The sequence below is a fragment of the Eublepharis macularius genome, chromosome 5 (assembly GCF_028583425.1).
Source record: "Eublepharis macularius isolate TG4126 chromosome 5, MPM_Emac_v1.0, whole genome shotgun sequence".
Lineage (NCBI taxonomy): Eukaryota > Metazoa > Chordata > Lepidosauria > Squamata > Eublepharidae > Eublepharis > Eublepharis macularius.
This window is the reverse complement of record NC_072794.1, coordinates 121,132,668-121,159,658: the sequence shown is the minus strand read 5'-3', so window position 1 is coordinate 121,159,658 and position 26,991 is coordinate 121,132,668.

Here is a 26,991-nt window from a genome sequence, read left to right as displayed (position 1 = left end):
TGGCCTACGAGATGATAACCTCTCCCCTAGCACCACCCTCTGTCCCCAATCATGGAGAAAGGAGACTAGCAACTGCAGCACTGTCCCCTGAATCCCCACATTGGCGAGGCGGTGGGTCAGAAGATCGTGGTCGACCGTATCGAGCGCTGCTGACAAATCCAGTAAAATCAGCAGCGCAGACCCACCCCGATTCAGCTCCCTGTGGAGATCGTCTGTGAGGGTGACAAGCAGTGTCTCCACCCCTTGTCGCGTGCGGAAGCAGGACTGGAAGGGATCTAGGGCCGAGGTCTCCTTCAGGAAATTCTGCAGTTGTTTCTCCACCGCTCGCTCAACCACCTTACCCAGAAACAGGAGGTTCGAGACAGGGCGGTAGCTGAGCAAGTCAGTGGGATCCAATGACGGTTTCTTCAGGAGAGGCCGTACCACAGCCTCCTTTAATGCCCTAGGAAAAACTCCAGAGCTTAAGGACAAGTTCACAATCGCCTCCAAGGAATCCCGTAGTCTGTCAACACTGGCTTTTATCAGCCACGACGGACATGGGTCCAGGGGGCATGTGGTAGGCCGCACCACCTGCAGAATCCGGTCCACCTCCTCCCCGAAAAGAGGGCTGAAATGGTCAAATATCTGCCCCGAAGATGGCCAAGGGGCCTCTAGTTCGCATACCGTATCAACTGTGGCTGGTCGGTCGTGGCGGAGAGACAAGATCTTATCAGTGAAAAAGCTCGCAAAGTCCTCACAGCTTATATCCAAATCCAAATTTTGATGGTCTCCACCTGATTGGGAGACCATTTAGCCGGGCATGAGCTTGCTGATGCAATGGAAGCTGCATAGTATTCCTTCTTCACAGCCTTCACTGCCATCTCATAGGATCTCATAAACAACCTGTAAGACGTTCTTGCCTCCTCGTCACGAGTTCGCTGCAACATGCGCTCAAGTCGTCTTAGTTCCCATTTTTTTTTAATATAAATTTTTTATTTTTCAAACTACAAAACACTACACAGCACTACACAAGACTATCACAAGGAAAGGGGAAAGGGAAGGGACAAAGGGGATGGAGAAAGAAAAGGGGGGGATAACCTACAAACACTAAACACTAAACACTACACTTCAATGTTTTCCCTTCATACTGTCATAATACAAAAACAGCTCCATAGGATAATGATGGAGTGGTTAATCATACAGAGAATAGGCATTTCAAATTCTGATTAAACTTTCCTCCCCCTTCTATGTCCCGGACGCAATTCTCTCTGTGCAACCGCTGTTGCGGTGCTCTCCTCCTCCTCCCCCCCCCTCAGGCTTCTCCTTTTCTTCGTTCTCGGTGCAGCAGAATTCCGGGTTTTTATCCTCAAAATCCTTTAGTTGATCTTCTGATAGTATCTTATAGGCCTGATCTTTATATCTAAACCATATTCCTTCCGGGAATAACCATTTGTACTTTATTCCATGGTCCCTCAGAAGAGCTGCAAACTTTTTATACTTAAAACGTCTTTTCCGGACTAGAAATGGAACGTCCTTCAAAATCTTGACTTTCAAACCCATAAAGTCCAAATCCGCATTGTATGAGTTATATAGGATGGTGTCCCGAATCTTTTTAAATGAAAAGTCAATAATGATCTCACGAGGCAACTGTCGCTTTGTTGCATATTTTGAAGAAGCCCGACGGACCTCCAAAATGGCGCTTTTAACCTCTTCTTTAGTCGTCCTCGCGGGTATCGCCAATAGTTCCAAGACCACATCCCACAGATCCTCATTTTCCTCCTCTTTCACGTTTTGGAGACGCAAAATTGTCTGCGTTCGTTCCATCTGTAGCCCGATCAGCTGGTTCTCAACCAATTTCAGCTCCTTTTTTGTAGCCTTCACAAGTGACGCACTTTCCAGAGCAGACTTCTCTGCCCCCCCGCTACTTCCTTAATGGTTTTCACTTCGCTTTCAATTAAGCCCACCCTTTGATCAGTTTCGTTCAGCTTGTCAACAAAGGGTTTTATGGCTTCCACCACCGCCCTGCGCACCAACTCTTCGAGCGACTCTCCCTTCAAGGTAGCCGAAATTGACTTACCGAGAGCGGGACTTTGCTTCTTTGCTGCCATTTGGGGGGGGGCGCCAACAAAATTCTGGAACTCACCGAAGGGGAAGAGCGAGTCTTCTTCAGATCAACCTCTCCTTCACTAACGCTTGTAGAACAGAAGGGATTCGCTTGTTTACAGGCTTCCGCCTGTTTCTTTTATTTGCCGTTTCTCGTTGCCCGGCGGCATTTGAGGCGCCGCGCACGTCTGCCGGCCTCCATAGGGACAAACGGGCAATTCCCCCCCCGCATTGATTTCGGGGGGTTCTTCCCGCCGCGTCCCAGACCCTGGCTCCCTCCCTGGGAGTCCTGGGGGCTAATCCTTGCAGATCAGCCGCCCGGTCAGGGTGCCCGGTCGTTTCCTCCTGGACCAGCCGAGAGGAGCGTCCGGCATGGCTGAGAAAACGAAAACGAATCGTCTTAGTTCCCATTTTTGTCGCCGGAGCTCCTCTGTATACCAGGGAGCTCGGTGGTTTCGGCAACGAAGAGGACAACGGGGGCGATTTCATCGATGGCCTCAGAAAGCCAGACCTGCCAGTCCTCCACCAGCTCATCCAATGAACCGCCGTGGAGCATCGGTTCCCCCAGAGCATTCTGGAAACCAATTGGATCCATAAGTCTCTGCGGGCGAGCATAAATTCACTCACCACCCTTGCAGCGGGGGGAGGGGGGTGGCACACCCAGCTGAGCCTTCAGAACCGTGTGGTCTGACCATGGCACTAACTCTGTTTTATCCAGAACCACATCCAGTCCCATCCCCAAAATCAAATCCAGCGTGTGGCCTGCTCTATGTGTGGGTGCTGATACAAACTGGGAAAGTCCCAGTGTTGCCATGGCTGACACCAGGTCCGCAGCCTGCACAGAGGTGGCATCATTAGCATGGACGTTGAAGTCCCCCAGTACCATCAACCTGGGGTACACCAAGGCCCACCCCGCAACCACCTCCAATAGGCACGGCAAGGCATCTGTCGGTGCGCTAGGCGGTCGGTACACCAGACAGACAGCCAAACTTTCCTCGGCACTCCACACCAGTCCCACACAATCAATGCCAGGGATCTTTGGGATGGGAAGCGGCCTGAAAGAGAAACCCTCTCGGGGGAGAATTGCCATCCCTCCCCCCTGACACCCTGTTCGTAACTGATGAAGGACCAAGTATCCCCAAGGGGTCAGTTCACCTAAGGTGACCACTACACCATCTCTGACCCAAGTCTCGGTCACTCATACCAGGTCCATATTAGCTGCCACAAAGATGTCACACAGTGTTCTGGTCTTATTATTTATGGACCTGGCATTACACAACATCAGTGTCGAAGGGGAATTTCTTTTCCTAGCTCCAGCACCAGCATGTCTCGGGATGGGACGTAGGTTAGAAGGGCACCGAGCCTCCCCATATCTCCGTGACCACCTCTCTTTTAACTGAGTCCCGCCGCCATACCTCCCTCGTCCCCAGAGAACTGGGATCCCCAGCCCTATCTCAGCTGCCCTCCCTGCATCCATCATCATCATATCACAATACCCAGTATCTTTTAGCAGCAAGAGACAGCGCCAACTCTAGCAGTGCAGAGAGTAGCACCAGTTCTGAACCAACAGATTCCTGTGGGTCAGCCAAGCAGTTTCTTCCTAGACCAATACTGCCCAATGAAATGAAGGCCAAATCAATTTCAACACTCCAGTTCAATTCAATCCAAATGCATTCCACCCCACACCCCACCTACCTGGTTTTACATATCAATTCTAGTTCCAATATATGTTATCTAGCTTAACTATTCCAATTTGCAGCAAGATCCCTTTTTTTCTTTCTTTTTTCCCCCATGTATTTCAGGAGAACTCTTAAAGGTTCTCTATTTTAATTGGGCTACAACTAATTATCAATAATAATTCCATTTCTGGGGGATTTATACTCCTTCCTGGTCATTAAAGTCTTGTTCCGCTGGGTCAGCTCAGTGCACTCCCCCCAAGCTAGTCACTTAATCCAAGTTTGGGGGCCTCTGGGCCTCTGGTGTTCTTTGACCTCCTTAGGCTATCTGCCACTCGGCGTCTTTCGGAGGCTCCCTGGCTCCTCGGCGTTTCTCCAATGCTGCTCGGCTCCCCTCAGAGAGCCTCGACATTTCTCAGAGGCTACTTAGCAGCCTGGCGTTTCTCCAGCGCTGCCCAGTTTCCTCCGGAGGAAGTCGGCGTTTTTCAGCGTTTTTTCGGAGGACTCCACCCCAGTCTCAACAATATCGCCTGTCCTACCTTCTTCCCCTCCAGTTCCCATTTTTGCTGGCCCCAAACCTCCAGTGGTTTTGTCTCCCCAACTGGGTGACTTTCCACTGGGCAATCGGGTCACCAGCTCAGGTTCAGTAGGGTTAGGGCAAGTTGTTTTAGCAGGAGGCTGGGGCCAGTTAAGGCAGAGTCCTCTAGGAGCAAGTTACTTTGATGAGCAGCCCTCGGGTTACTCCATGCCGCCCTTGCCACCCAAGCGCTCCATGCCGCTCAACTCAGACCAACGCAGACCAGCACAGACACAAACAGTAACCTGCTACGGCTCTCCCACTCCTTCTGCCTTCTGCCTCCTCTCTGCTTCTTTCTTTATGCTCTTCTCTACCACGCTGCTCCACTGCTGCCTCTATTGTTCATAACCTTGCTGTTTTCTCTCATTACAATTTAGTCCTTCAATTTATAGTTCTGTTCACTGGCACTTCCGGCACTTCGAGTCATCTTTAGCAGTAATTTTAGTTACTGTTATTCAGATGTTATTTGCTCAATCTTAGCGGAGCTCAAATCCCAGCCTCCACTCATGCCACCATTTTCTCTGTCCATAGTTTATTTAAAAAGTTAAAGGAAAGAAGATCTGAACTGATCAAAGAGTTCTGGTTTGCAGAGGAGACCAGGGAGTGGCAGACAGAGATCAAATAAAAACAGGTCTTTCTGTGAGGAAGCAGCTTATATTGCTATCCCTCAAGCTGCAAGGTAGGAATCCAGAAAAAGCATACGTATCATTGGATCTGTTGACTGAACAAATGTGTATCACTAGCAATGCCATTTCTTCCCCAATGATGCTATTTGACTGCTTCGATGAAATAGTATTGCCTCATTTGCCACACACTGTCACTGCTACTAATAGCTACTTTGCAACTTGGTCACCATGTAAATGTTTCTGACAGAAGTTAATAAGTCTGCTGATATGCCAGTAGTACTATAGGGGCTGTCAGAAATCATTATGCATGTGAAGCCCAGCGAACCATAGTTCTGAAGAGATGCCAATAATCATAATGAGACTTAAGTTTTTAAGAAAATACAAGATATTATAAACAGAGGTTTTGTGACACTTTAAAGATCAACACATTTTTATTCTAGCATAAACTTTTGTGGACTTTATTATTATTATTAGTCCCCCTTTCTCACTGAGATCCAAGGTGGATTACACAGTGCAAACGAAAATACAATATAATCAGCATCTAGGACATTCATTGAACAAAGTACCCTAGTCCATTGGAAGGGCTCCTTCTCAGTGGGTCAGCCTAGATGTTTTCAGGAGGTTTGTGAGTAGTGGCAGTCAGCTACTATAGTGCTTTCTAAAGAATCCTTGGTCAAAGGACATTTTCCAGAAAAGAAAGCCATCTTCCACCCTTCCTAATGCAACAGCTGTTTCATTGGAGGCTATTCAATATATACAGTGCATGCCTAGACAGGCCTACTCAGAATCCTACTCATAGCTATTCAATGGGGTTTATTCTCAGGAAAGTGTTCTCAGGATTGCACTGATAGTCTGTGAGTAAATTTTGTACAAAATTCCTGGTTTGCTTGTTTGTTGCTGTGTAAAATGGCTATCCATCTGGATTCATTAACAGCATATTACGGAGTCAACATTTTATTGCATTTCATTCAAGTGCCAGTTAAAACTAGTTTTATTGGGAAAAACAAATTTTTAATGCCAAGAAAAGTCAACTTATAGTCAATAGAGTTTCAGGTGCTCACGCTACACAGTATTTATAATGGATGACCCACTATTTCTAAATCCATTTATATAGCAATTTCACAAACCAAAAATTCAAAAATACATGTTCCTCTTTAGTCTCTTCAATCCTGCAAATTTAAAGCAACAGTGTCCCAGACGTTATTTCTCTTCCTCCTCTTCTCCGGAGGGTCTCCTCAATGTAATATTTACACGCGGTAGTATCCAAGTAATTGTTAACGCCCAATCTGGCTGCCGGCTGTACAAGCTCAAATTTCGTTCACTTGCTTCATCGGGGGCACTATATACCGCTGCAATACATACATATATATATACATATCACCCATGTCATCAGTTTAACAAAAATAAATGAATTCTTTAAACATTTATCCATACAGACCTGCTGCACTTCAGTGTTTTCGTATTTTCTAAGTAAAGAGGAAGGACAACAGTGGCTGCGTGTGTTCTCGCGCAGCCTCTCTAGCTCCTATTGGTGCCTCTTATACAATTTCATCCTTAAACCAACCGTACCATTTAAAAGGACCGAAAAATCCTGATTCTCAAGTTAATTTTCACTATGGAAAGCAAATTATAAGATCAGTTCATATAGATCTAAAAACAATTTAAAGAAAGTTCATTATTCAAACCCAATGGTTTAACAGTCTGTAACTCATGAATCCAAAATGCCTCCCTCCGAAGTAGAACCTGCTGATTGTTTGCCACCTCAAGGACAGCAACTTTAAAGGACCTCTCATCATGAGTCCTTTCCACAAAATGTTGAACTAAAGGTGCCTCCAATATTTTATTTCGAATCCGAGACATATGTTCCAGCATGCGGACCTTAAGGGGTCTAGTGGTACAACCAACATAGAATAAGTTACACGGACATCCAATTATATACACCGTATTGAGGGTTTGGCAAGTGGCAAATTGTTTCAAAGTCAATTTCTTATCCCTAACTAGTATTTCTTGTCCTTCCCAAATAAACCTGCAGACGCTGCAGTGGCCACACTTAAAGGTACCAAAAGGAAATCTAGGATCGTCTTTCGGTTTCCACAAATTAGCATGAACTAAACTATCCCGTAGGCTTCTAGTTCTACGTAAACCACATATTGGGCGCTGCTCACACCCTTCAATACCCTCAATGATATACCAATGCTGAATTATAATTTTTATAATGTGATTTGTCAAAGGGGTATAATCAAGAGCCCATTTAATTCTGTGTGTAGATTGTTGAGTCCTTGTCTCAAACAGGCGTAATCTGTCAGTATCCCTAGCTCGTTGAAGCGCTGCCTGGATAACCCTTTGAGGGTAATTCCTATTTATAAAATCCCTACACATATTATCGCCTTCCTTCTCAAAGTCCCGGGCTATCGACGAGTTCCGTTTAATACGTAATAACTGTCCATAGGGGATATTCATCTTCAAATGCTGCGGATGAAATGACCCGTATTCAAGATATGAATTACGGTCAGTGCTCTTTGTATATGTCCTTAGTTTAACCCTATTAGTTTGGTCCCTGTAGGTAATGACATCTAAAAAATTAATTTGTTGTTTATTATATGTCCATGTGTACTGGACATTATTATCCCTAGTATTCAGCCATCTGCAAAAAGGTTCCACCTCCTTACTTCCCTTGAATACAAAGTATAAATCATCAAGGAATCTGCCAAAAAAATATATACACGTTCTGTATGGGTTAGATGAATTCATAATATATTGTCTTTCCCATTGTGCCATAAATAGGTTGGTGATGCTCGGCGTTAACAATTACTTGGATACTACTGCGTGTAAATATTACATTGAGGAGACCCTCCGGAGAAGAGGAGGAAGAGAAATAACGTCTGGGACACTGTTGCTTTAAATTTGCAGGACTGAAGAGACTAAAGAGGAACATGTATATTTGAATTTTTGGTTTGTGAAATTGCTATACAAATGGATTTAAAAATAGTGGGTCATCCATTATAAATACTGTGTAGCATGAGCACCTGAAACTCTATTGACTATAAATTTATAATTCTTATGCTCCTGTGAGTGTATCTCCTTTTGATATTGTTAATTTGGTACGGGGGCAGCCATTCATTTGTCAATTACTTTTGTTAATTATGGCAACTTTCAAGGAAACATTAGCCTTTTCGGCAGAGGAACAACAAGAAATTTTATCTGGTATGACCTCTATAATGAATGAAACTAGTAATCCAACCAAGGATGAATGGGACACGCTTATTTCTTGCTGTCCAGGATGCATCCCCATCGAGCCTTAGTTGAAGGACTGGTGATAGATTTGGCTACCTAAAAGAATTAGACCCAGAGGAGAACTGAAAACTGTGTCTTGCTCTCTGAGACCCAACATACTACTCCAAGGACCACACTATCTGCGCAGTATACACACTAATGAAGAGAAGGTTAGGTGCTCTGCTGGGCCTGTTTTTCTTCCTGGCTTAGGAAGCCATATATTCCCTACCCCATTCCCTAGTGTGGCACCATAAGGCGAGATGAGACATTCTCTCTAACCTACTATTACAGGATGGGCTCACCTCCCAGCTGCTATCTTTCTGATTGTCAGTCTAAGTATGAATATATATTCATCTGCCTTCTTTCACTTCCCTTTATTTCCCACCCCCTTTTCATAGCAGCTGCCAGCTAATTGGCCCTTTGATACCATTCATGGGTCTTTGCCAAAGATGTCTAACAGGAGGAGGGGGGAGGAGGAGGAGGAGGAGAAAGGGAAGAAACCATTTGCTCTCAAAAAGTGAGGCCCAATCTATTCCTTTTGTTTTTCTTCCATCCAAAGGATGTTCCTTAAAGCTAACCGAGTGTCCCACAACTTCCAGCAAAAGAACATCCAGCATGGAAAAGGCACTGTTTTTGGCTAAATCTCTTTATTTGTAGATCAACTTTTATTTCATTTTACAAGCTATTACAGACTTCAAAAAATGTGAGATTCTCCCCCTTTCCCAATTATTCATGCTCCTTCCTTTGTTTCCTTCTGAACCTTTTCTGAATTCCCTATTTAATTGGGATGTGAACAATCCCTGAGGAATGTTTAATATTAGTATGCAAAAATGGGATGATTAAGTAAGGAGGGGAGTGTTGTCATTTATCGGGCGAAGCTGGTGGCCGTTGGTGAATGCTTCAGAGCAGAGAAACTTATACCAAGCCCAAATATTTCTTTATGGAATGTAATTTCTAATTTCCTGTGTAGGACTTTTTCTGTGTATTTATTCAAGAAAAGGGTTTAAGCTCACAGTTACTTCAATCCTGCATAATTATATATAGCATTTCCATAAAGATAAGGAATTTCAGCTACAAGCCTAAAAAGAACCAAAAAAAAATCCTCTCCTATAGAAATGGGTCCTATGGAAAACAAGTAAAGACTAAGGCTGATTTTGGATTTCTCATCTTGTTCTTTCAAAATGAAAATCCCCTCTTCAGTTTTGCTTCCTCCTTGTGTAAAGCAGCCCTAGACAGCTTTGAATTTTGTGACGTTGTTTTTGTTTTCTCACACATTTCCTCTATATAATGTAAACATTTTTTAGCATTCCAATAAATCAACATTGGGCATATTACTGACCAGAAAAGAAATCAGTTAGGGACATATGCTTCTCTCGTTTTACAAGGCTGAATATACTCTGTACAGCCCAGGGCTAAATTTGCTTCTAGGTAGCAGCCACACTGTTGTTGACCAACTGTATTGCTTATTTATTTACTTCATTTATACCCCACTTTTCTCCTCAACAGGGACCCAAATTGGCTTTTCCATCATTCTCCTCTCCTCCATTTTATCCTCACAACAATCCTGTGGGGTAGGTCAGGCTGTGAGTGCGTGATGGGCCCAAGGCTACTCAGCAAGCTTCTATGGCACTGGCAGAGAGGAGTTTTTCAAACCTGGATACCCAGATCCTATTCTGACACTCTAACCACTACACCATGCTAGCTCTCAGTCATTTGCAACTGGATTTTTGACTTGTTCACACAGGAAAATCTGGTCATGAATTATGGCTATTGTGAAACATCCAAAGATATTTGGATGCAGCCCTGATCTGTGCTGCTTCAGACTCAGGTGTGGGAGTTAAATGTTTGCATGAAGCCCCGCAGGAATCAAACTAACAATATGTTGGCATACAAAAGTAGAACAGGGGACAAAAAAGGTAAGTTGAACCCATCTCCCTGACACACTAGTTTCCTAAGTACATGGACAGCTGTTTCTGGGAGATCAATTTATAAACTATAACACACACACATTTAAAATGGTTCAGTCCAGCAGAAACTTTGCAGTTGGATCTGCCACTTCTACAGTATAAACTGACTTTAACATGTTGTCCCCAAGAAAGAGGCAGCCAGAAGCAATTTCTTTATCTGAAATGGGACACTGCTGTGTCTTACACATCCTTATTAATTTCTGTCTTTTACTTGTGTGTTCCAAATCGTCCCTTGTGGCATTTCCTTCACCAGCACTCCAAGAAAACCTTTTCGTCAACAGTGAGACAAGGAAGCACAGCCACAGATCACAGTATCATAATACTGGAAAACGAGCAAAACCCTCTCAAGACCAATACCCTTCTCCAGTTTGAGCCAAAATGGAATTTCGTACAATTAAGCACTTTCTAAAAATTCCAACTGCACTTGTTTTTATCATTTGAAATACAAGTTTTAGGGATTTTTAAGACAAGTCTTCTTGAGTTGAATTTTAAGGCAATTAAGAAGAAAAAATCTTTCATTCTTTACATTTTGTTTTTAAAAATCTCTTAAACTAGTTGCAATATCCAAAGTTGTCAATGTTGGGGGGGAAATCATATATAGAACAGAAATTTTACAAGCAAATTTGAGCTGAAACATTGCTTGAAATCTTCCTTTCACCCCATCTCCCAATTTTCATCTGTAACTGCACTTCTAGAACATTCAGTGACATTCTCCCCATATGACACCCATTGATCAATCAATGCAGTTGATGCTACACTGAGCCACATGCAGAGAAGAGGAGCACATAGAAGCACAGCACTTCGCTTAGGATAAGTCAAGCAAATGAGCTAAACCAGATATTAATTGGAAAAAGAAACCTTTCTAGTGTAACTTACCTATGATTAAATCCTCTCCACACCCAAAGAATCCCACCAAGAACACCCCAGAAGACCCTGAGGATCTGTGAGTACAGAAAGTCTCCATAAAAGGCCATGGAATTCACAGGTTGCTGCTAACTACACAAATGGCATCCTTGTGGGTAATAAGGTTAAAGCTTGCAGTGTTCCATCTGTTTGTTTAAATTGTATATCTTTCATACTACAATATTACAAAGCAGAAGGTTCAGTACAAGCATCTTTAACCAGCAGTTGCCTCACACTAGTCCATGACTCCACCATCTGGACAGGTTCCCTGTTGCCTTCCAAGCTAAATTCAACATGCTCCATGAGGTTCACCCATTGACCTGAAAGAATGAATGAATTTATTTGCAGTCAGAGACCATAACAATGACAATACATCCTTATCCTTATCAATCAATAAATAATTAAATCCAAAATGTAAAGGACATAAAAATACATTTAGCGTTTAAAATCTTATCTTAAAATGTGACTTCCAGTTTGGGATCCATGGAGGTCTAACGCAGCTCTAAGTGCAGAGCTGACCGGGCTGCCGTTTCAGCGGCCGGAGGGGCACAAATAGCCCCCGTCCACCTGCTCTTAGGCGGAGAACAGGCAAAGAACGCTCAAAGACCTCAGGGCGCGTCGATCTCGGGTGAGGGGGGGTTCTGCGCTAAGGATTCTCTCTCGTCCCTTGAGGTCCCACCCTAAGACAGGTCGGCTAAAATCTCTGCGGCAGAACCGGGGCCAGCGCGGCTGGCATAAGACCTACACGCCCAAGCTTCAACAGGGGAAAAGTAGGTGGAAAAGAAATTGAGATCGAAGCAGTGATTACAACCCAGAAAGACGCTTGAAAAGGTAAAGATCACTATCTCTCGAATTGGGATGGATTGTTTAAAGTAACGAACTTTTAAAGTGAAACTTTAAACTGCAACAGACAGAATATAATGAGGGGAAGACTCGGCAAGAAATAGTTTAGAAAAAGGACTAAGTTAAATGAAGCTATTAAAGAAACTGGACAATTGTTTTTCATACCTGTGGTCAGAGAGTGATAGTAGGCTGTGAGAAAATTTCTATCATTGCGAGAGCTGCAGTGGAGAGACGGGAAACAGGAAGTGCGTCACAGTGATAGAGCTGCTGGAGAGAGACGACCCTTATTGGAGACAGGAAGAAGGGAATCGCCATTTTTGAAAAGGGAAGGACTTTGACTTCAACAGGAGAGGAAGTAGGACATCTTGGATTGCAAAAAAACTACAGAAAAACCATGGAGAAAAGACGCCCGACATTTTGGACTTCTTGAAACATCCTTTGCTTTTTTTAAGAATCGGGACACTTAAATTAATTTAGAGGGACATAAATTTAAACGCCACGGAGCTAAGGAAACGTGCAGACTCGTGGGTGCGAGGTAAATCAAGCCCCACGATGTCGAAAAAAGAGTGGCAAACGGCTATTGAGAACCTGGATAAAAAATTTCTGGAAATGTTAAAGGAACTGAAGGAGACAAAACAGGAGTTGGTGAGGGAAGTCAAAGATGTCAAAGAGACAGTAAAAAATGAATTGGCAGAAGCAAAGAAGGGAATGGAAACAATACAAAATGACTTTCAAGCAGCGCAGCAAAAAGTCCATGTAGTCGAGAAGGTGGTGGAGAATCTTACAGAGACGCAACTAACGGATATGAGAGCGATGAGGGGAAGGATGGCAGTTGCGGAGAGTAAGTACATGGAGAAGCAGCTGAGGTTTCGAGGTTTGCCGGAAATAGATGGAAAGACAGCACAAGAACAGGTTACAGAGGTGTTAGCTGAATACCTGGGAAAGGAGGAGGAGGAGGTTGTGGCTATCCTTGATGTGGTGTATCGAATAAATTCCAGATTGGCGACCCAGAGGAAACTACCAAGGGATGTGATTGTGCAATTTACGACAAGGAATTCAAGAGAAATGATAGTGAGTAAGCAGTTTCAAGATCCATTGATAGTTGATGGCAAGACGGTTATCATCATGAAAGAGTTACCCAGATCGGTGCTGCTTGATCGGAAAAAATATAAAGTCTTAGTTCAGAATTTGAAGGACATGAAAGTAAGATACAGATGGAAATTACCGGAGGGGATATCCTTCGAATTCGGAGGAGTGAAAAAGCGCATCAGATCTGAATTTGAGATGGAAAAGTTTATGAGAGACAATGAAAAAGACTTACCAACAACAAGGCTATGAATATGGAGTGTAAAGTACTATCTTGGAATGTAAATGGACTTAATTCACCTAATAAGAGAAAAAGTATTTTCCACTGGCTATTAAAACAAAAATGTGATATTGTGTGCTTGCAAGAGACCCATATTAGAAATCAGGATGTAAAATATCTTAAATTGGGCAAGTTGGGCAATGAGTTTGTAGCGGCCTCAAAAAAGAAAAAAAGTGGAGTGGTATTATACATAAGAGAGGAGCTACAGCCAAAGCTAATGATTAGAGATGCGGAAGCCAGATTTATAGCAGTGGAATGTACATGGAATTTAAAGAAAGTGTTGGTGATCGGAATTTATGCACCAAATGGAGCAAAAGAGAGCTTCTTTGAGGATTTAAGGAAGCATTTAGATGAACTCTCTTATGATCAGATAATCCTTGCAGGAGACTTCAATGGAGTTACAAATTTAGAACAAGATAAAAAATCAGTAACTGCACAAAAGAAAAGAGGACTATTACCAAAGACTTTTTTTGCATTAATGCAACAGGAAACTCTGGAAGATGTGTGGAGAATGCAGAATCCTACAGGTAGACATTATACATTTTTCTCCGCAAGGCATTCCACTCTATCACGAATCGATATGATCTGGGCCTCAAAGGACTTAGTGCTTTGGACTAAGGATGTAGAAATAATGCCTATGGTAGGCTCAGATCATAATCCAGTAATGTGGAAGTTTGGAAAAAGAATTAAGAGGAAAGGATGGAGAATAAATGAGGACTTGTTACAAGAGGGAGAAAATATGGAGATGTTGAGAAGGGAAACTAAATTCTTCATACAGCATAACATGAATCGAGAAGTACCAACCAACATGGTATGGGATACATATAAAGCAGTAATTAGAGGCATACTAATGGAATTAAATGGAAGAGCTCGAAAGAAAAGAGAGGAGAAGAGACAGGTGATTATGGAAAAAATAAAAGCAAAAGAAATACAATTAAAGAAAAGACCAGGGAAAAAGAAAATCTATCAAGATATTAAAATCCTTCAAGAGCAGTTGACGGCAATGAATAACAAAGAATTGGAATGGAATCTTAAAAGAATGAATCAAAAGTCGTTTGAAGGTGCAAATAAACCTGGGAAATACTTGGCATGGCAATTGAAGAAGAGAAAGGAGAAAAAGACAATTAATAAAATATGTGAGGACAATAAAGTGCATCTGGAACAGACTGCTATAAGCAGAGCTTTCTATAAATTTTATGCTAAATTGTATGACAAAAAAAGAAGTGAATAAAGATTCAATAGCGACATATTTGGGGAAAATTAAGCTTCCAGTAATTTCGGACAATTGGAGAGCTAAATTGAACAGTGAAGTAACAGAGGAAGAGATAAGGAAAGCAATACAGTCAACAAATTTGGGGAAGGCGCCGGGACCTGATGGACTTACAGCTAAATTTTACAAGGTAATGGTCAATGAGCTGGCATCATTTCTAAAAGAAGTGATCAATGGTGTTTTGAGAGATCAAAGAATTCCAGATACCTGGAGTGAAGCTAATATATCATTGATCCCTAAAGAAGGACAGGACTTGACTAATGTTAAAAACTATAGACCTATTTCCTTACTTAACAATGATTACAAGATCTTTGCGAAGGTCTTGGCAGAGAGACTAAAGGGATGGCTATCCGAAGTTATTGGGGAAGAACAAGCAGGTTTTTTACCAAACAGACAAATCAGAGACAACCTAAGGACAGTTATAAATGCTATTGAATACTACGATAGGCGTTGTGATAAGGAGGTTGGTTTCTTCTTTGTAGATGCTGAGAAAGCATTTGACAATTTGAACTGGGACTTTATGTTTGCCACTATGGAACAGCTACAAATGGGAGAAAGATTCATAAGAGCAGTGAAAGAAATTTATAGAGACCAGAGTGCAGCAATTGTGGTGAATGACGAGTTGACTAAAAAACTGACTATTGGCAAAGGTACCAGACAAGGTTGCCCGTTGTCTCCACTGTTGTTTATTTTGGTTTTGGAAATTTTAATGATACAGATTCGAGAAGACAATGCAATCCGTGGAATAAAGATAAAAGACTTTTCCTATAAGGTCAGAGCATTTGCAGATGACATAATGCTAATTGTGGAAGATCCAATTGAAAACATGCCTAAGGTAATAGAAAAAATTAAAGAATTTGGAGACTTGGCAGGTTTTTATGTAAACAAAAAGAAATCAAAGATACTATGCAAAAATATGACTAAGTTAAAACAGCAGCAATTGATGGAACTAATAGACTGTGAAGTAACAAATAAGGTGAAATATCTGGGAGTTGAACTGACTGCAAAAAATATAGATCTATTCAAGAATAATTATGAGAAATTATGGACTCAAATAGAGCATGATTTGATTAAATGGAATAGATTGAACTTGTCATGGTTGGGAAGAATTGCAGTAGTTAAGATGAATGTGTTGCCAAGAGTGATGTTTCTGTTACAGACAATACCAATCATTAGGAACTCTAAGCAGTTTGACAAATGGCAGAGGAAAATATCGGAGTTTGTGTGGGCAGGCAGGAAGCCTCGAGTGAAAATGAAAGTATTACAGGATGCAAAGGAAAGAGGTGGAATGCAATTGCCCAATTTGAGACTTTATTACGATGCAATTTGTTTGGTATGGTTGAAAGATTGGATGAAGCTGAAAAATCGCAAACTGCTGGCCTTAGAGGGATATAAAAAATTATTTGGATGGCATGCATACTTATGGTATAACAAAGTAAAAGCAGATTCTATGTTTTTGCACCATTACATTCGGAGAAGCCTCTTCTCAACTTGGAAGAAGTACAAAGACTACCTGCAAGAAGGAGTCCCCTCCTGGGTGGTTCCATACGAAGTAATAGATCCGAGAACGGTTGATAATGAACAACAGTGCTTAACGTACAAGGAGATAACGCGAATAGAACTTTCTAAAATAAGAATAAGGACGCAACAAGAGTTGTCTCCAAATTATGACTGGTTTCAATATAGACAAGTTAGAGATCTTTACTATTCGGACTGTGTGAAGGGAGGGATAAGAATGGAGAACTCAGATTTAGAGAAAGCAATTCTACAAGAAGAAAAAAAAGGAAATCTCTAAGATATACAAAGTACTGTTAAAATGGTATACGGAAGATGAAGTAGTTAAAGTGCAAATGGTGAAGTGGGCTATAAATTTTAATAAAGAAATAACAATGGAGGCGTGGGAATATTTGTGGAAAAATACATTGAAGATTACGACATGCACCAGTATCAAAGAGAATCTCTACAAAATGATTTATCGTTGGTATTTGACACCAAAGAAAATTGCGCTAGGGAACTTGAATACATCTAATAAATGCTGGAAACGTAAAAAGCATGAGGGATCTCTGTATCACATGTGGTGGACTTGTGAGGTAGCTAGGCAGTACTGGGGGGAAATAATAAGAGTAATGAGTGAGATTTTACAATTTCAAGTTAATAAGAACCCAGAACTCCTGCTACTGAACTTGGGAATGGAAGATATCCCAGCACAACACAGGACATTGTTATTCTATATGACAGCAGCAGCTAGACTCTTATATGCGCAGAAATGGAAAGTACAAGAAGTGCCAAATATTGAGGACTGGATTTACAAATTGCTGTACATGGCGGAGATGGATAAAATGACAAGAAAATAGAGAGACCTTGACCCGGGACAGTTTAACACGGACTGGGAGAGGCTGAAACGATATTTGGTGAAAAAATGGGAGGTGGGAGGACTGTGGCAGTTTGATAATTACTGAAATATAACAAAAGGAGAGGGGAGTGACTATACCGGGAGGAGAGAGTAAAGTGAAAAAATTCTAAGCAATTATTTTATTTGATTAGTATGAATAGTTGGGTATCAATAGTGTTACTATTATAAGGACTACAAGGATAGAATTTAATTAATTTTTTTAAGTCAGCAGATAACTGTACAATGGAGAATTAATATACATTAGCATACATAATATAGGTCTAATTGATAGACTTTTGTTGAATGTGTACATGAATTGTTTGTTGTGTAGTTTTATAATGGAGAAATTAGTTAATCAAAAAGGACAAGACATGTAAAAGAAAAGTAAAGAGTAACATATAGAGTACAAGTCAAATTGATTGATTTATAATAAATGTATGCAATGTTTATAGAAGTATGTGAAGTTATGCATAAAGAGGGACAAATTGTTTGTCCCATTTTGAAGTACTTAGAAAGAGCAAGATAGAGTACAGAATACCAAAATGATTATTATTATTATTATTGAAAAAGATAAGTTAAGATTGTTATACTTTTACCCATTTGGGAAGGAAATTAGAGATAGCACTATGTTACTATAGAAAAGCTTAGAAGAGATTGAAAGTATATTATAATAAGTATAATAAGTTTGAAATGAGTAGAGGGAGAATAGACAAGGGGTTGGAAAACTGTTGGAAGTCAAAAAAGGGGGGGAAGGGAGGGGGTTAGAATTGGGAAATTTAAGGGAATGTGATTGTAATAAATTTTATATGTGTCTAATCCAATAAAAATTTTTATTAAAAAAATCTTATCTTAAAATGTATATAGTTCTCTGGGAACCGCAGGAATTCTAATATTTAAAAAATTGACATTAAAATAGTTAAAATCGTAAAAAGAGCAGGAGACTACGTATGGCTATTCTTTTTATTATGGAATTTAACCAAATAGAGAGAATTTGGCTATTTGCCTGGAGATAATTAGATTTTCATCAATTAGGAGTTTCTCCAGGCAGGCCTTATTTGCCTCTGCAATTGGTGTGTCTAAGAGTGGGGAAATAAATTTGTCCCCATAGACTTGATGAAAAGGACAACGAAAGAACATATGAATAAGTGATTCCACTTCACCAATGGAGCAACGGCAGCATCTGTCCTCATATGGGATCTTTCTATATTTCAATGGTCATTGAAGGGATAACTTCACATCAGGGCAGGGTGAAAGCTCTTCTATAGGATGGGACATCCAAATGAGTGAGATATCTGGCCATACCCATAACATATCTAGATTCCCTAGGGGCCATAAAATGAGGAGATTGAGCTAAATCTTGTTGGCGCTCTATGTCTCTCATGCTTTGTTTAACAATACTTTTTGCCTGGACCTCAGGAACAATGAGCTAGAGACCTTTCAGGATCCCCAGCCCATAACCCTGATGGCTGGTACCTCTTCATGTACTTTAAGTTTAATGTAATAATGGCAGGAAGAATCCATTGTCTGGAAGCACATCTGAACATAAGGAGATGCCTTATATTAAGCAGGCTTAGTTCAGCCTACTGAGTTCAGCAGCACCTCTACATGGTGTCAAGCAGAGAGAAGTCTTTCCCTGCTCCAGGGAAAAGGGAGCCAGTTTGGTGTAGTGGTTAAGAGCGCGGGACTCTAATCTGGAGAACTGGGTTTGATTCCCCACTCCTCCACTTGAAGCCAACTGGGTGACCTTGGGCTAGTCATGGCTCTATGGAGCTCTCTCAGCCCCACCCACCTCACAGGGTGTTTTGTTGTGGGGATAATAATAACATACTTTGTAAACTTCTCTGAGTGGGCATTAAGTTGTCCTGAAGGGTGGTATATAAATCGAATGTTGTTATTCCATAAAAACTTTAAAAATGAGATGCCAGGAACTGTTAACTTGCGCATGTAAGGCACATACTCTGCAAGTGACTCAATCACTTCCTTAGTACCTTGCCCTTCAACCCTCTGCAACATTGTAAGGGGGGGGGCTGAAGGTTTGCTCTAGGTGAGTCTTCCTCCTGTACAAACTTATAAATATCATGTTTATGTATCTATTATACCATTGGAGCTTTAGACACTGAAATAACTCACCCTATTTACTTTCCCCATCATGCAGAAAATGATGGGGCAGTTGTTAGGCTACCAGCCTGGATCCATGTAAGTCATTTGAACTCTGTAGTATAATAGAATGGTTTAGGGGGGAACTTTTATATGAAGAATTATAGGCTGAATCCACACGTCCCGGAGCGTCCCCGTGTGGCGCTAAATGTTCGCTAAACTTCCAGAAGTTCCAAATCATATCTCTACAGTCATCCACTACTTCAATCGTTAATAATCATCTGGATCATATATTAATCTAAGCACAACATCTAAATCCTATATGAGAGAAACATAATGGACAAACTATCAATTAAATCAAATTGTCATTAAATCATATACCTATATAGAACTTGCTCATATATATTCCTAATCTTCTACTTCTGTTTTAATATCTTTCTGTCTATCATCATATTTAATTATAGTTGTTCTAAATTATTCTTAGTTTTCAGATCTATTTCACTTTTTACAGTGTGTACCATTTCCTTTTATTGCATTATGTTCCGCCTTTAGCGCCTTAAAGACCAACTAGGTTTCCTGGGTGTGAGCTTTCAAGAGTCAGAGCTCATACTTTGGAAACCTACTTGGTCTTTAAGATGCTATGCCTGCAGACCAGCATGGCTACTCACCTGAAACTGTTCTACCTTTATAATCCATGTTTTGCATTGTTTAAATATGTCATTGTCTTAAACTGTTTTTTAAATTGTTTCCTAATTTTAGAATCATCCTATTGCACTGTTTATTGGATGTCTTGTGCTGTCTGATTGTAATCCACTTTGAGTCTCAGCAAGAAAGGTGGGCTAAAAAGTAAATAAATAAACATCATGCTCTCTTTTGAACTAATTCACTTGCAGTCTCTGCCGTCTATTTTGCAACTACAGTAGATCATGCTCCTGCTGTATATCACAAAGGTTTGGTGGTACCTTAGCATGAAGATCATGGGAGTCAGAAGTTTTCCATATTTAAGATTTCAGTGAGAACATTTTGTGTTTAAAACCACTTTCCTTCAGTGCCTGGGGATATTCGAAAGTGGCACTTTCCCTTCATGCTTAGTCTTAAAAGGAAGCCAATTGAAATGCTTCTTTCATAATATCCTTGGACCCAACACCTGGTGGGATTGCCAGGAGCCATTCCTTACACACAGCAAAAATTGCACATGGCCCTCGTATTTCAGAAGTGCTGAACACCTGGAAATCCAGCTGACCTCCAGAGGCACTGTAGGTGCCCCAAATTGCAACTCAGAGAACTGTTCTCCAACAAGGCTGAAAAGGGGGGCAGCTCAGTTCTCAAGCATTAAGAATCACAGGCAGAAAACAGGCAGTTCAGCAGCTCCCAAGGCTGTCAGTGCCTGTTTGGGAAAATCAAAGAGATGAGTAGCTTGGAGAGACAACAGCTGTTTAATGCTAGCATGGTTCTGGGTGAGGGAATGGGCAGCCGCTGTTTGGCAGGAAGCTTGAACTGCAAATTAAGTCTTCATGCCACCCTCAATGCCAACTCTTCAATTTGTCATTCTTTCTCCAAATGTCTTACCATCCTGAGGAAACATTATTATTTCAGTGTCCAAAGAACCAGGGGGAAAGTCCAGTGAGTTCTCATAATCCGTTCCATTAAAATAGTTTTTCAAATGCTGCTTTGTTTAATGCACACATATGGGAACCTGCAAGGACTTCTGGGGTGCATCTCATTTCCCTCTCTCCCACTGTTTCCTCTTACCCTTCTCTGAAAGCCCCCATATTCTTTCCCCTTTCCTGCCTCCTTCTCTACTTCCCACCCACCAGCCAACATATTTTTACCACCACCCCCTCAGTTTTCCCTCCTTTCCTATCCCTGGCACCTCTATCTACCTGGGAAAACGATGGCCCAGTTGCATAGTGTGAGTCACCAGGCCAGGCCCAGTTGCATAGTGGGGAACCTGCAAGAACTTGGGAGGGCTACTTATTTATCCACTGTATCACCTTCTCCACACTATTTCCTCATTCCCTCCTCCTGGCAACAAGTATATCCTCACCTTCTCTCCTTTCCACCCACTCACCTACCTTTTATCTGTCCCTATCTTCAGCTTTATTTATTATTTATTTACTTCATTTATACCCCACCTTTCTTCACAATGGGGACACAAAGTGATTGACTTCATTCTCCTCCATTTTACTCTCAGAACAACTCTGTGAGCAGGGGCAGAATGGGAGTGAAAAATGCTGGAAAGAGCCCCCTTCCTCATCATATCCTGCCCCACAAAGGTGGGAGAGAAGAAAAGGTAGACTGTCTGAGCCAGCCCTACTTCCAAAGGAGGGAGGGAGGGAGGGAGGGAGGGAGGGAGGGAGGAAGGAAGAAAGAAAGAAAGAAAGAAAGAAAGAAAGAAAGAAAGAAAGAAAGAAAGAAAGAAAGAAAGAAAGAAAGAAAGAAAGAAAGAAAGAAAGAAAGAAAGAAAGAAAGAAAGAAGAGACAGCCTACCTAATGGATTGGCAAGGCACCACGTCCCTTACCTTGCATGGGGCTTGGGGGTGCCAGGCTCAGGCTTTTTTCACAGAGCTGGCCCAGCCCAGGTGGGGAGGATGCCATTGGCTCATGGAGAGGTGTTAGGCTTGAGAACTCTGGATTATTAAATTCATGGAGATTTGGGGGTGGAGCCAGGGGAGGGACTTCAGCAGAGTATAATACCATATAGTCTGCCCTCCAAAGCTGCCATTTTCTTCAGGAGAATTGTTCTCTGTAATCTGGAGATCAGTTGTAATTCCGGGAGATCTCCAGGCCCCATCTAGAGGCTGACTACCCTAGGAAGTGCCCTAGTATTCTTAATCGTCAGTCCGCCCCTGCTTGTGAGGTAAATTAGACTGAGAATGTGTAATTAGCCTAAAGTCACCCAGTGAATTTCCATGGCAGAATGGGGATTTGAGGTCCTAGTCTCCCCTGCACATGTACTCCCAAGCTCCCTTGTCGTGCTAGAAAATGACACCATTTTCCAGGGGCGTGGAGGAGTCCCTCTGCTGCTGAAGCAGAGCTGATTGAAAACCACTCCTTCGGAGGCAGTTTTCGCTCAGTTCCACCTCAATAAGCACTGGGATTCTTCCATTGTGTTGGAAAACGAGCATGAGGGAAGAGTTTCTGTGAGCTCTGAAGTGGAGCTGAGTGAAAACTGCCTCCAAAGGGGCAGTTTTTACTGAGCTCTGCTTCAGCATATGCCGCGATTCCTCCATCACTGGTGTGATGGGGGGGCACATGTATGCTCTTCTCCCCACCCCCATTCCTTCTCCCCCTTCCACGGCTAGGTGAGTGGGGACAGGTGGTGGCAGGCAAGAGTGGGGAGAATGTCAAGCCTAGAAAGGGTATGGGCCTTTCCATGGTCTTTTTGGCCTTTAAGGGAGGACTCATCAGGGCCAGGCCCTCAGCAATCACCAAGTGACTTGCTACCATGCAATTTGCATGACTGGCTGTTTCCTACTTTTCAATACTAGCAGCCCACAAAAGCCAGTGTGGTGTATTGGTTAGAGTTTCAAGTGAGTGCTGTCCCCTGCCCCCCAGTCCCCTGAACTCTTGCTTTGGCCCCTGGGGCCCCTGAGAAATCCCCCTTTTTTACTGACAAAAGCCAAGCCTGGAATGCTGGCAAAACTGTTGTGGTTGCCACTTGTGGTTGCACTCCTTTTTATAACTGGAGGGCTCTTTAAAGATTTCAGGTCATGTTGAATGGTTTTCCTTGCATGTTGTGAAAGAGTTCCCAAAGTATTAGGGATCCATGTGAAGTAAGCCATCAAGGAAGCATCAGACTATAGTGACTTTTGACTAATGAAAATCTGTGCTGGAAAAAAGCTTGTTACTCAGAGAAAGAACAAGCTTCATCACTTGTTACAAGGTCAGTTCTTCCTGAGTCTACCATATACGGTCTAAGAGAAAAACAAGCAGGCACTACATCAGGTTTGCCAACTCTGGGTTGGGAAATTCCTGGAGATTTGGGGGTGGAGCCTCGAGAGGGCAGGGTTTGGGAATGACAGGGACCTGAATGAGACATAATACCATAGAGTCCACCCTCCAAAGCTGCCATTTTCTCCAGGGGATTTGATCTCTGTAGTCTGGAGACTAGTTTGAATTCCAGGAGAACTCCAGCCTCCACTTGGAGGCTGGCAATCCTGTACCACATATGTAAAAGAGGCGCTTCATTTGGAACCCTCACATCCAGTTGCATTTTTGCTGCCAGCAAACTGATGGTCTAACCTCGTTTCTCTTTGAGCAGAACCACAAGTGACAAAAGGCACAGATTGGACACTTGTCAGCTTCCCTCGAGTTTTGATGGGAAATGTAGGCATCCTGGTCTCGCAGCTTCGCTTTCTGACTGCTGTCCAATGGATTTTTCAACTGTCACTTGTCCAACATTCCGCCAAGCTGCCTACATTTCCCATCAAAACTTGAGGGAAGCTGACAAGTGTCCAATCTGTGCCTTTTGTCACTTGTGGTTCTGCTCTTTGTCATACTTTTTTTTCTTTCCATTTCAACAAACAATTTGCCTTCTATGTGGTACATTGACTCAAAGTGACTTTCTTTCCCCCAGGGATTGCAGCTTTCAATGGATCCTCTGCACACAGCAAGCCTTCCTACTCAGCAGAACCATCTGGGGACACATTAGGGCTGCCTCCAGTAACTGGGTCCTCCTTAATGGGAATTCAGAGCCTTCTGACTCTCTGTCAGGATTACTGCAAGTCTTGCCTGCCGAGGGGATGCTGTTGCTGGTTGCCATTTATTTCTAGCGGTGCTGCATTGGGGCTGTGATGACTATTTCCCCCAAACTCATTTATGTTGGGGGGAAAGGGTTAAAAATAGTTCAGAATCAGAGGTGCAATGAATCTTGAATTAATAGTCAAAATGTCAGTTTGCTTTTTAAAAATTTTACTTCTAAAGGAAAAAGTACACAGGATTGCTATGAAACAATAAAACCTATGAGCTACATCTTTACTGACCACGAGTACACAAAAAAAAATAATAGCAATGGGGATTCTTCCTCCGTCTTCTTGACCCTGAAAGAAAATCACCTGACCTATTGACCAATAACAGTTTACAAACACATCTTAGTTTCCCGGGCATCCAGGCTATTGGTTCTGTGCCAGATTCTCTTCCAGGTCAAACCAAAACAATAGCACAGTGAGTGAACCCATTAACCCCATAATGACTGAATGTCAGACCTTGCAACATATATTCCAACAATTTAAACAGAGATATAAAATCAGGTTCTTTCTGTTAAAGCAAATCTATGTTAAAGCAGTTGTCACCTTATTTCTTCTGCATTGCATGAAACCTCCCTACCAAAGGAGGAGGCTCGTCTCTTTATTTTGACGGGAATTGCATGGCACAATTTGTGCAATAAATTCTGAAAGTAACCGTTGCAGAAAGCAATACAAGTAGCATTCGGAATTCTTTTATTTATTTCCCTCATTTATTTCCTGCTTTTCTCTCCTCTTTTACTCATTTTATATTTGAAACAATCATGTAAAGCAGATTAGGATGCATGTGAGTGTGTGTATGTGTGTATGAGAGGGAGAGAGAGGAAGGGAGAGAGAGAAATTTGGGGAATTAACTATCACTACATCATGTTCATGTTTACTACTAAATTCAATAGGATTAACTCCTAAGTAGGCACGTGTAGCTTTGCTTTCATCCATTGATTTCTGTGAAAAATACATTGTACAATTTGTGCTTCAGTTTCAGCTTCAGCATTGTACAATTTGTGCTTCAGCTTCCCATGCTGAAAGCAAAATTCCCAATGAAAGGCAAGAATGGAGTTCTTGTATAGAACAGGATCCAAACAAAAGTGGCCATCAGATAAAATGGGCAATCCTTAACAGGCCTGCTCAGAAGTAAGACCCACGTTGCTCAGTGGGGCCTTCTCCTGGGAAAGGGTCCTTAGGATAGCAGCCTAAGTAATTTAAAGATCCCACATACATATGTCAGGTTTACCATCCCCATATAATAATTCAGCTGTAAATATATTTACAAAGTAAAACAAGGAGATTACCACAGCACAAAGAAACCATTTCCTGCCACATTTGCTTTCTTGAGCTTTGAAAAAAATTATAATTGAAGCCTGCAGAAAAACAAACTTCAGAAAAAAGAAAGCATTTCTTTAAAAAAAAGAAGAAAAGAAAATGGATTCCTAACCATTTACTCCTTTGCCTCTTCATCAAAGATAGATCCCCAAGTTCCTCCATGCCATTCCTGTGTGAACAATGCCTAATCGTTTAATCCCATTTGTAGGGTTTGCCTAATCTGAACAATTTCCAGTGCATCTGGGACCTCTACTGTCTGCATTTATCACTAATCCTTTAAGAATGATTGCAGGTCTTTGCAGATTAAAGTAGCACACAAGGGACAGAGAGCATAATCAATGTGTGTGTATTTAAAAATTGTTCCCATTCCTGCACAGCCGGAGCACCTCATAATCTTTAATGCATTGGTTGTGAATATATAATTTAGGCAGTAGGAACAAGGATTTTATCAACTTCCATTATACAGATATGCTACAAAAGCATAGGAACTGGCAGCTGGGCCTTCAAGGTTTTTGTATGAACAAGATAAAGCTTCTGACATAAATTAGTCTTTTGAGGTTCCAAATCTGTCCCATTCACAGGGCTGCCAAGAGCCACCAAGGGCCTCCAGACAAAGATTCTCTCCCATCATCCAGACCCAACCCAAACATCATATAAAAATGATTTGCATGGATTGCCTAATAATAGGTTATCTCTGCATGCATTGTAATGTCCCCCCCTTTCAATACCTGACTTTACCCTTCCACCAAATAACTCAGGGAGGCATTTACAGTCTCACCATTTTTTCCTGTGAGGTAATTTAGACTGAGACCTGGCACCTATCCCAAGGTCATACCTACCAATTTTCTTCTTGTCAGTAAAAATCTACTGAATTGATAGCTTCATACCACAGCAACATCTTGTCTAGCTCCCAGGTGACAAGAGGTTCCAGAATGTTGTTCCCATAATCTTCTCTCAGCAGTCCATTCATGTAGCATCGCAGAGATCCTGCACTATAGCAAAGTCAAAGCCAAGCTTTTCATGCTCAGGCTGGAGCTCACAGGTGGGCAGTAAGGCTGGAACAGGTGGTTCAGCATCTAAGGATTTAGTTAAGCAGAGACTTGTCTGCCGCTGTACATGAAACCAGAACCCACTGGTGAAGAGGAAGGCTTGAGTTGTGAAAGAGTTGAAATTAAGATACATACCAATTGGGGGAAGAATAGCAGGAAGACTGGCCTGTTATGAGATTTTGTATCAATAAACCTCACTACTTCTGTCCTTGGGAGTTACTGGGTTTTTTAAAATCCTATTTTGGTGATGTCTGTTATGTAATAATAACTGCATGTAGAAGGCTTCCAGGAGAAGGCTGGAGCAGAGACCATTCTGATTGAATTACATGGCATGTTTCTTCCTAAATGGCCTTTAAAACCCTGAGCTTCACACAGATGCATCTGACAAAGAGAACTGTGGTTCTTGAAAGCTTATGCTGCAGTAAAGTTGGTTAGTCTTAAAGGTGCTACTGGACTCTTTTCTATGTTTCTATAAATGTACTCTACATTTTGCTTCCCAATGAATTTTTTTTAAAAGACTAAATTAACTGGAAAATTGGGATGCAGTGGAATGAGCATGTCATGTTTGCGTTCTGAATTCTATAGCAAGCCCATACAATTGAACACAGAAGAATGATTTCAAGTAGGATAAAACAATTGGTAGATGCAGGAAGTAATGGTGTCAATTAGACTCTGACCTGTGAAGAAATGACCTGTGCAATCTACAGTACCCTCCATGACCATTTATATAAGCCTATTGCTAATAAGATGTGCATTTTTGTACTCCTCTACTGATATCCTGCAGTGTCCCCACCTGAGGATC